This window comes from Chlorocebus sabaeus, unplaced genomic scaffold, assembly GCF_047675955.1.
Source record: "Chlorocebus sabaeus isolate Y175 unplaced genomic scaffold, mChlSab1.0.hap1 unalloc_scaffold_240, whole genome shotgun sequence".
Lineage (NCBI taxonomy): Eukaryota > Metazoa > Chordata > Mammalia > Primates > Cercopithecidae > Chlorocebus > Chlorocebus sabaeus.
Genome location: NW_027327527.1, coordinates 64584 through 76276, shown reverse-complemented (window position 1 = coordinate 76276; position 11693 = coordinate 64584). Strand labels below are relative to the sequence as shown.

Genomic DNA, 11693 nt, shown 5'->3' with positions numbered 1-11693 from the left:
AAAAACCCCCAGGTGGTTCTGATATACCGTAAAGGTTGAGATCCACTGATCCACAGTGAATTGGAGGCCTGGATCATAGACATGCTTTATGCTTTCACCAGCTTAGAATGGCTCTTGTGTTTTAGAACTGTGAAAAAAAAGTGTTAAGCAAACAAATGTGGAAATAGCCTAAATGCCATATCCTGTTACTACCTACCATCAAGTATATTTACCAGTTATCCATTCTGTTCTGATCTCTACCCATTCCACCATTTCTTTGTGGAACAATAATTTGACAGTTGCTTATGCAGAACCAGGGTAAGTCTAGTTTGATTGGCGGGAAACGATTTTCGGTATGAAGTATCTTCAGGCATTTATTGAAGTCTTGTTTGTACCACCGCTGTGCTGGACAGTTTGTAAATGTTACTTCTTTAAGGAAGGTCTATGGAGTCAGGCTTCCTGGGTTTTGCTAACTAGCTGTGTCATTTGGTGAAAGTTTTTAAGCTTACATAAACCTGACTTTCTTCCATGAAATGGGATGATAAGGGATCATTATCATCTCACAGGATCGTGCAAATGTGTGTGTAAAGCTCTTAGTTTCATGCCTAACACATAGTAACTACTTAGTAAAGTTTTTATTACACCATCATCATATTTAAATGTAAATATTAAGAGCTAATAGGCCGGGCGCGGTGGCTCAAGCCTGTAATCCCAGCACTTTGGGAGGCCGAGACGGGCGGATCACGAGGTCAGGAGATCGAGACCATCCTGGCTAACACGGTGAAACCCCGTCTCTACTAAAAAGTACAAAAAAACTAGCCGGGCGAGGTGGCGGCGCCTGTAGTCCCAGCTACTTGGGAGGCTGAGGCAGGAGAATGGCGTAAAACCCGGGAGGCGGAGCTTGCGGTGAGCAGAGATCCGGCCACTGCACTCCAGCCTGGGTGATAGAGCCAGACTCCGTCTCAAAAAAAAAAAAAAAAAAAAAAAAAAAGAGCTAATAAATTTGTAAAAGGTAGTATACCTTTACCTCTTGAACCAAAGACTACTTTAGTGTTAAGTAGTTGGGTTAATTTATCACTTAAATATTGGCCTCTTGAATACCTTGAATTTCAATTGAACGTAGCCAGAGGATTTCATAATTGGACCATTGCCTCTGGAAGTTGGAGCTTTGTTTGTTCGTTTGGTTTCACTTCCTACACTAAGCATGTGGCTGTGCGCACCTTTGTGGTGACTCTTGCTACTGGGGAATCAAAGCTTTATTGGCTTCTTTGGAGGAGATGATCTTATGCTATATGAAGCACTCAGACTTTGTTAACTGTGTACCATCCAGACAAGACCAGGTGCTTCCCATGGCAGCCTGTCCTTTTCTTAGCTCTCTCATCAATCTAGCCTGTTCCTTCTATTCCCCTTTATACTAGAACTTCTCTTTGAACACGGAATGTTGTTTTGTCACTGATAGGTCGCTAGCAATTAGTAATGTCTAGCACATACTAGGTACCTCCTGAATGTTAATAAGTGATAATCTAGCAGAACACAAGATAAATCCGCAGGTTGAGATTTAAGCTGTGTGGTATGAACGTTGCATTGGCAAACTTATTCAATCAATTCTGTTAATACAAGTTTAAAATGCCTTAGTAACTGACTTAGTTCAGGAATCATTTACTGAGTGTCTTCTAGGCCAGACATTGGGGACAGAAAGGTAATAATATATGATCCCTGCCTCATGCGCAGGAAGTCTAGTGCGATGGACAGACACGTGCCAATGGCTCCCACGGAATATGGTCAGCATTAAGATAAAGGGGCACCCTGTGTGCCCTTGGAGCATAGAGCAGGGTTTGTGTTCTGGGAACATGGGCTCCATGTGAAAACACAATTTAAATTTTCTTTTTTCTTTTTTTTTTTGAGACAGAGTCTTGCTTTGTGGTCCAGGCTGGAGTACAGTGGTGTAATCTCTGCTCACTGCAACGTTCTCCCCCCAGGTTCAAGCGATTCTCATGCCTCAGCCTCCCGAGTAGCTGGGATAACAGGTGTGCGCCACCACACCTGGCTAATTTTTGCATTTATAGTAGTAGAGTTTCACCATGCTGGCCGGGTTGGTCTTGGACTCCTGACATCAGGTGATCCTCCCGCCTCGGCCTTCCAAAGTTCTGGGATTATAGGCATGTAAGTATTCATCCTTTTAAATATCTGCGGGTAGCACTTAACTTTAAATGGGTACTAATTAAACGATTGAATGACTTTAGTATGGATTGAATGACTTTGCTCGGGCCTCGTTTTTAATTTCCTTCATTAGAGAAAAAAAAAAATGCAGGTTGAATATCCCTCATCCAAACTGCTTGGAACAAGAAGTGCCTCAGATTTTTTTACATTTTTGGATTTTTGAATATTTGTATTATACTTGCTGGTTGAGCCTCCTGAATTCAAAAATCCAGAGTCAGAGCTGTTCCAATGAACATTTCGTTGAGCGTCACGTCGGCACTCAAAAGTTGTGGATTTCAGAGTTTCTGGTTAGGGAGACTCATCCGGTATGGGTGCTGGATTGTCGCAGGAGTTCCGGACCAGAGGTTGGGTGACTAGGGTTTGGTTTTCGCTTTGTTACTAAACAGGCTGTTTTCTTCCATAAGCTCAGCTTTAGATCCCCCGGTTGTCAAAGAAGGGAATGGGCCATCTGATGTTTAAGGCCTCTGTTCTGACTTGGAGACACCTGGCTTCAGTTCATCTTCCTTAGGAGTGGACAAAGAATATGGGAATTTTGAAATTGTTAGTCAACATCTACAGGGTCGTTTCAGCCTGGTTTTGGGTAAAGGTCATCTTTAGTGAGCCCAGGGAGAGACAGCAGTTTAGCTGTCAGCTGAGAGGGGTAAGTGGTCCTATTAAATTTCCTCGGTGTTAGTGAAAGCATTGTTAAGGGTCACAGCGTTAGTGGAGCTGGCTAGAAAGAGTAGGGGAACTCACTGTTACAGGTTATATTGAATGTCTTTTCAGTCACTAAATGCTTTTTATGATATGTTTTTCAGGATTTCAGTGTTGTATGATTTCTCTGTGTTAAGCACAGAAAATTTAACATCAGTAAAAAAGAATGCTCTTTCTTTTTTTTTTTTTTTCTTTGAGATGGAGTTTCGCTCCTGTCACCCAGGCTGGAGTGCAATGGTGTGATCTCAGCTCACTGCAACCTCGGCCTCCTGAGTTCAAGCGATTTTCCTGCCTCACCCTCCTGAGTAGCTGGTATTACAGGTGCCCGCCAGCATGCCCGGCTAATTTTTGTATTTTTAGTACAGATGGGGCTTTGCCATATTGGCCAGGCTGTTCTTGAACTTCTGACCTCAGGTGATCCTCCTGCCTCTTCTTCCCAAAGTGCTGGGATTACAGGTATGAGCCGCCATGCCTGGCCTTGAATGTTCTTTCTATGGGAATCTACGAAAGCCAGCTTTTGAGTCTAGTGGCAGAAAACCTCTTCTTCATTGCTTAGCTGTGCTGTGAGCTTGGAGGGCTTCAAGCCCAGCTGAAAAAGCTGTAGTATTTTATGTCAGTTGGCTGTCTTGGAGAACCTCATGAGCACTGGGCTGGAGTGATACTGTCAGAGTTCATGAGTTATTTGAGGCTCTCAATGCCTAGATACTGGGGTTGCCCAAATGGCTGGACTCACTATTTCTCTCGGGAGTCGGGGGGTGGAAAATGCTGTGGTCTTAACTCTGCTCTTAATTTTACAGTGCTATTATTAATGGTAAGAATGATTTCATACATTTACATTTTGCTTTGTAATTCACAGACAATTTTAAAATCCATTATCTGATTTTATTCCCTCAGCAGTTCTGTGAAAAAGGCAGAGCAGTTTTCATATCTTCTGTTTTCCTATGATTCTCTTGTGGCTCACAGAAGCTAAGAGCCTTCACCAAGGTCATAGGGTGAATGAGTTGCAGAGCTGGGAGTAGAGGCTCAGGCTTCTAGGGACCCTGTTTCTTCCTTGATAGCTCGCTCTGGTGGCGCTATGCTCAGGTAACTGCACATGCTCGGTTTGGTCTTTTGTAAATCCCTGCCCCATTTCGGGGGAGGTTCTTGGGAGGCTTCTATTCATTTTAGAGCATTTAAGTATCTTGTCTCTCCCTCTTCCCAGAGGCATGAGCATTTCTGCAGGCTCCCAGGCTGGCCCTTGTGCGTGGGGGTGTCTCCTGCCTCCACATTGCTTGCATGCCCCGTTCTGAAGGTGCTTTTCCCCGCATGGAGCCCCCTCGTGCCTGCCTCCACACTGCAGGCTGTTCGGTAAATGTTCCTGACTCAACATCGTTGTTTTCTAGAAATGGGACGGGGTACGGATGCCAAGTTCTTTTCTGTGTGAAGGCTGCGATTGTATCATCTTGCCTTCCCCGTGTGTGCTCCTTGACGGTGTTGCTGTGCTGCGGTCATCTGTGTTCCCTAGGGTGCCTCCCTTGGAGTCCCGGCCATAGCAGACATGCAGTCAGTGTTCATGGCCTAAATGAGAGGAAGGCCAACAGAGCCATTAAATCTGGAAAATGACAAGTGAGGGAAAGGAATTTTTATTGAAGGCATATGAAAAAGAAATCTTTTTAGAAAAGTTGACCTGTTTCTCAACTGGAGTTGAATTTCAGCTCAGAAAAGCAGCTGTGTGCCCAGAGGACTTTGGGATTTCAGTTTGTGACAGATGAATTGAATTTGTTGTTGTATGAATGTATTATCCTTTTGTGGTTTTATTAGGGCTTTCTCCTAAATGGAATCGATTTTTCTATAAAAATCACACTTCCTTTCTGAGAAGTGTAACACTAATTGTATGGGATGGTCTCCCAAAAGATTACCTGCCAGGAACCAAACACACTGCCTCAGACTCACGTCCCCTGGTTTCTGCCTGTGCAGCTGCAGGGCAGAGAGGCACGCTCGAGCTGAAATCAAGACGCATGTCTGCATCTTCTCTTTCTTGACGGCTGTTTCGTCTCTGAGCTGGCCTGCCTTCAACGTCTAGGAGCTTGGTGGGTGGAGACACATTACGATATGGAGGAGGGATATGGTGTTGCCACAGCCAGGAGACTGGCTGAAGTCTCTGTTCTCTTCCTGCTCACTGCTCTGACTTTGTATGAGTCACATGTGTAGGGCTGTGCCCAGTGGCTTACACCTGTAATCCCAGCACTTTGGGAGTCTGACCTGGGAGGATCTCTTGAGCCCAGAGTTTGGAACCAGTCTGGGCAACATGGTGAAAGCCCATCCCTACAAAAAATAAAAGTTAAAAAATTAGCCAGGTGTGGTGGCTCATGCCTGTAATCCCAGCTACTGGAGAGGCTGAGGTGCGAGAATCACTTGAGCCCGGGAAGTCGAGGCTGCAGTGAACCATCATCACGCCACTGCGCTCCAGCCTGGTCAGAGCAAGACCTTGTCTCAAAAAAAAAACAAAAACAAACAAAAACCCATGTGTAATAGTGGCAGTAGTTAACTTTTGAAAGTTTGAAGAAAAGTTCCTAAATCACCTGTGACCATGGACAACTTACTTAGCCGTTCTATGCCTCAGTTTCCTCATCTATGAAAAATGAGAGAATATGGTACTGATCTTACAGGACTTCAATGAGAACTAAACGAGATCAAACTCAGAGCCTGGCACCTCGTGAGTGCACACTCAATGTTATTTCAACATTTTAGAGGAAAAAGAATGCTAATGGGTCATTATGGCTAAACATAGTCTGTCACTGATGTTACTCGTGGTATTGGAAGGAACTTGAATTCCATATAGATAGTGTGATGGAGAAAGTATTTTGGACATTGGCAGTGTTGATTCAAAGAATAAAGGACGTGTCTGTCCTGTATGGAGAGCCGTTTCCGCTTGTTTCTTTAAATGCTATGGGAAAAGCAGTCGACCCTGTGCTCTCTGCCGGACAGCTTCAGTCTCCGTGTATTGATTTGGCCAATTGTCGCTCGCTGTCATCATGGCAGCAGCAGTTGAAGGGACAGCTTGTTTTGATTTGCATATTTGGGTGTTTGTGCTATTTATAGACAATTAAGACATGGAAGCCTGTTTATGGCAAGTTGGCAAATTCAGCAAAACATGGAAAAACCTGTTAACACAGTTTGCACTTGTGTGGGCACAGAGCAGTCAAATAAACACACATGTTTTCCTGTATTTAAAACTCTCTGGAAAAAAAAAAAAAAAGACATTAAACCATTGCCCAGATGGCTTCTAGAGCTAGAGCTTTTTCCTTGAAGTACATGAGTATGGCTGTCAGACATCTGAAACCCGAAGCCATCTTAAAACAACATTTTGATGCTACCCCCTATCCGCCCTTTTTTTCCATTTGTAAGGGACAAGGATCCAGGAAGGAAAGTATCAGCTTACAAAGGCTTTTGTTACAATTAGTTGTTCATGTTCTTTCTTTTGGTATCTTATTCTCTGTTTATATATTTTTTTTAATTTTTACTTTTTTTGAGACAGAGCCTTGCTCTGTCACCCAGGCTGGAGTGCAGTGGCACGATCTCGGCTCACTCCAAACTCTGCCTCCCAGGTTCAAGTGATTCTTGTGCCTCAGCTTCCTGAGTAACTGAGATTACAGGCGTGTGCCACCACGGCCAGCTAATTTTTATGTTTTTAGTAGATACAAGGTTTCGCCGTGTTGGTCAGGCTGATCTTGAACTCCTGAACTCAGGAGATCTGCCTGCCTCAGTCTCCCAAAGTGCTGAGATTACAGGTGTGAGCCACCGCGCCCAGCCGCTGTTTCCATTTTGTAACGTTAGCGTCACCACAGAGTAGGGTGGCTAGGGGTATTCTTTCCTCTTTCCTGCTGTATTTTCCTCTATAGCATTGATCACTCTTTAACATACTTTTTGGTTGTCTATCTCTACCTACAAAAATATATCTTCCCTGTTATATCACCAGTGCCTGGCACATAGATAGTCAATATTTGTTGAATGAATGAATGAATGAATGGGCTGAAAGAACCTTATTCTTCTTTCTTCTGTCACTTCACACCAAATGCTTTTGGAAAATGCTATGTGAACAGGGATAGTAAGCAGGAGAGGTTACACACATGGCTGTGAGATAGCCCATCATCCTCCGATACTTGTCTGGAAGGAGGTAGAGTACTTGAGTAGAAATGATACAAGATAATTTCTTCAGGAAATCAGCCAAGTGTCACAGTTTTTCACATAGGCGTGTGATGTTTGTGTATGTGTGTATGAAGAGCTGTCGTGGCCTAGAATCACGGGCCTTTAGATCCCTTGTACAGATAGAAAAGTAAAGGCGGAGTCCCAGGAATGCTGTAGCCCACCGAGGTAAAGTCCCTGTCTGCACTTCTCAGTGCCCGGTCACTTCTGACTGCACTCCCCTCTTTACTGCTAAAGCCACCTTCCCTGACTCTGAATGTGTAACTACAAGAGAGAAAATGTCCTCCAGGTTCACAGTTTGTGGAGAAAAAGCCCAGTAGCTGAAAATAATGTTCACAAAGTTTGTACCTAGAAAAAGTGGCCATTTCTATCATGTCTTTGAATTTCCCTGTTTCTCATACATTTTATAAACAAGACAGTAGATGGAGATTCGGGAACAGCAACTTTAGAGCAAGGGGTAAAAAATCAAACCTACAGCATTCCAGTTTCTGTTTTCTTCTCAGTTTAGGGCTGAGGCACTTTAGCTTCCTGTCTAAGGGACTACTCAAATCTGATTAGAAGCCATTGTGGGCTGGTAATTATCCATAATTTTAGGAAGACAGATGCAGCACCAACTCTGTTCTCTAATAGCAGGCTTATTAATTTTAAATTTGTATGGCAGGAGAATCAGATGGCGAGGTAGGATAAGCGTTCAGATGCTTGGTCATGGATAGCTTTTTACTTCCACGTATCACACGGGGATTTGGGACCCGGGAAGCCCGCTGAGAACTGATGATTATCTGTCCCCTAACCAGCTGGGTTCTTTTTCATCCTGAGCTCAGAAAGATTGCTCCTACTGCAGCCAGGGAAGACAGGTTGTTGACTGGTTAGAAATCATGGCAGGTTATTTTCTCCACCCGCAGTTCGCAGTTGGAAAGCAGAGCTATCAAAAAGTTGTCTCTGTTGTATTTCAAATCTGGGTGTTTAAAAAATTATGTAAGCAATTTAAGCATTTCTTTAACAGTAGTTGTGTGTGTTCTTGATGCGAATGAGAGGTGTATTCCCTTGTAAAATCCCTGGGACTTAATAGGAAGATGTGAGCCTTAGAACAGAAGTTGGTTTTCTAGATGATCACGTAGATATGATGCTGAGCACTAGACAAAGATGTTGATTGAAGCGATTTAAAAAAATTTTGTCTGAGTTCAGATTTTACACCAATATTTAGAAAATCAGCAAAAGAATTTGGAGGAATGTTCTCAGGCATCCAGTTCAGCCCCCTGCGCACATTGTCATAAAATCCGAGTGTGTGCACAGGGAGACGCATTCCTTTCTGTTCTCATCACTGGTCCTTCCCTGGCTCTGCACCTGCCTGTCATGCGCGTCCTTGTGAAGAGACCACCAAACAGGCTTTGTGTGAGCAATAAAGCTTTTTAATCACCTGGGTGCAGGCGGGCTGAGTCTGAAAAAGAGAGTCAGCGAAGGGAGATAAGGGTGGGGCCGTTTTATAGGATTTGGGAAGGTAAAGGAAAATTACAGTCAAAGGGGGGTTCTCTGGTGGTCAGGCGTGGGGGTCACAAGGTGCTCAGTGTGGGAGCTTTTTGAGCCAGGATGAGCCAGGAAAAGGAATGTCACAAGATAATATAATCGCTTAAGGCAAGGACCGGTCATTTTCACTTCTTTTGTGGTAGAATGTCATCAGTTAAGGTGGGACAGGGCATTTGCACTTCTTTTGTGATTCTTCAGTTACTTCAGGCCATCTGGGCATATAAGTGCAAGTCACAGGGGATGCGGTTGCTTTGGCTTGGGCTCAGGAGCATGACATTGCCCTCTTCCCAACTTTCCCTACCTTTTGCCTCCTGTGCGGTTCTCTCACAAAGTGCATGGCCTCAGCCACAGCTTCTCTGTAGCTGCATCAGACTGTGGCGACAGGAGTGGTGGCTGCTGCAGGGCCTGCTGTCCCCACTGAGCCCAGTCCTTCTTGCCGCTGGAACCTGGTCACCATTTTGCACCGAAAGTATGTAATTCTACAGAATGAGAGCCCACATGCTCGGGATGGAGGTATCTTTATCACGGTGCTCTGCATATTTTAATCTTGGGTAGAAGGTATGGAAAAGTATGTGATACCTGTGGTTTGATGTCAGAAGGACGTTGTGAACTTGACGTGGACTGAGGATGTTCAGGTGCAACAGGCACCCCAGCTTCATTAAATGAGACTTCTCCATCTCCCTGCCAGGCACGCACAGGTGTATGGCCCCATCTTATGTGTTATCCTTATCTAGAGTGCGCCTTGTCGTCATGCTTAAAGTTACATGATGATATTCTGCATCATAGAGTAGGTCTCAAACCGCATTCAACACAGAAATGTACTCTTGCTATTCTACATAGAAAATGCTTTCATAGACCAAGTGGGAGAGCAGTCCTAAAATCTGGGCTGGAATCACAGAAGGAAGGCTTTGGGAAACAACAGATTCCCTAGTCCAAAGCTGGTTTTTGGTGAACCTAGAAACAGGACCAAGAGAAGTGAATTTGCCTAAGGCCCTGACAGCGTCTCACGGTAGCATTTGAACCTAGCAGTTTCTTGACCTATTTCTTTAAATGATTAGTCATGCTTCCTCTGATTCCTATATAAACGTATTCCTCATTCATTCTTTTGTTTCAGTGAATTATTGCGGTGCTACCACATAACAGTATTTGAGTCAAAATGTGGCAGTTTTTATCCCGTTCCAAGGTTTTTAGTTGTACAGTTTGTCAAAGTTGTGCTAACAGTTTCTTGTTGGTTGCAAGGTGTCCTTTCAGAAGCCAACTGTGTGGTGTATTTACATTGATTGTTGGAGGTAGTTTGGTTAGAACCTACTTCGAGTGGCTGGCGTGGGCCTGGGGGACAATGACAGCTGCCTGCTTCATGGGCAGAAGTGAAGTGATTCCTTCCTGGGAAGTATCATCCTCCTGGCCACACTATCCAGCCCATTTCGTTTGTGTTGGTTTCCTCGCATCTGCATGTTTCTGGCTTCATGTGAGTCTCATTTATTTTAGCATATGACTTCAGGCTGTGGGGAAGAATGGCCATTTTAGCACAGAGATGCACACCAAAGAACAACTGGCTAAATGTAAGTGAAGACATTCTCAGGGGGGGATTCATTTCTTTTATTCTGTAACAGGCAGTCTGGGAAGCATTCTGGACATGTGGCCTGCACTGTCACAGTTCCTCCCTGCAGGATCGCAGATGTTTGGAGACTGTAGTGATAACTGTTATCATTGAGAATGTCATTCTCACAGGCTCTAATAAGTCAGGATTTATTCAGTGTTAATTTGTTAAAGACAACTGTATTTGTAGCCAAATCCATGGGAGACGTTTCTCCTGGCAGTGTTGCTGGGGGTATTCCCATGGCACACGCCTTTGAATACTGCTGAAGCTGTGAGTACCCAAAGCGCCTCGGAGTACTTTTGCCATATGGGGTGTTAGTCACTGATACACGTCTCAGTCAGACCTGATGGATTCTTGACCCCTTCCTTTCTTAGTTTTTTATTTTTTATTTCTTATTTTTGTTTCTTAAGAGCACAACCCCTCAGGTGGCCACCATGAATCTCTGGTGTTTTCAGTTGACTGCAGCCTATTTGCCATCTCTGGTTCAAACATACTCGAAGCCTGATGATGTTTGCCTCTGTTGTTCTGCTGTGTGACCTCCGCGCCCGCAGGGTTCAAGACTGTCAGAGCTGGGAGCCACCTTCACAACTACCAGGGTTTCCGGAACCTCCTTTATCTAGCCCTGGAGATGGAAGAGATGTCATCAGAGGTGAAGGCTTATTAGGTTTACATGTCATTGATAACGAATGAGGTTTTCTTTTATGTAAGGGGAGCTTCTTATGACGTGCTTTAGTAGGGTAAAGAAGCTTTTGAGGTTTGCTTTCTCTGGAAAGATAATTTGTGATCCTGCTGTTGCTTTCAATGAAAATATAATTTGCAAACCAGTGCATGTTGTATTACTGAGCACAGGCTGACAAATGGTCTTAACCCGTCCTTCACTCCGCCGCTGTTTCTTGAATGGCATATGTGCGCCAGCTGCAGTAGGAACTTGCTAGGCTCTAGGACTAACCCTTATGAAATAGGGGTCCTGGAGGAAGCAAATGCATATAACGATAAACGTTTGAGGGGATATCAGAGGGGGTGCCTATAGGTGCAAAACTTCGTTCATTCATTGTCCCATCTAGGAGGTTTTGTGTCTTAGCAGCGTGTTCCATAGCAACACATCCCTCTATCAAAATATTCATCATATTAATTTGAAATTCTCTGCTTAGGTGTGTGTTTTTCCGACTAAGTTTAGAACTGGTTAAGGACAGGCTATGGGGTATGTATTATATATATATCTACACACACACATATATTTATATATATACACATTGCCATTGTAAATATACAATATATATTTATATATACACACATTACCATTGTAAATATATAATATATATTTATATATACACACAAATATATATTTCTCCCTCTCTATACGTACAACTCATATATATACACATACACATATATATATGAAATACACACACACACACACACTTTTACTGCCAAGCACAGAAAGTCAAAACTCGGCAAGGGTTCTTTTAGTGTTCATGAAAAAATAGATGTG

At 43.7% G+C, this 11693-nt stretch overlaps 1 pseudogene; it reads left to right on the top strand.

The window, feature by feature from the left end:
• Nucleotides 1-2506: 2506 nt before the first annotated feature.
• The window catches only part of LOC119625744 (SH3 domain and tetratricopeptide repeat-containing protein 1-like), a 29428-nt pseudogene continuing 20241 nt past the window's right edge, over nt 2507-11693 (top strand).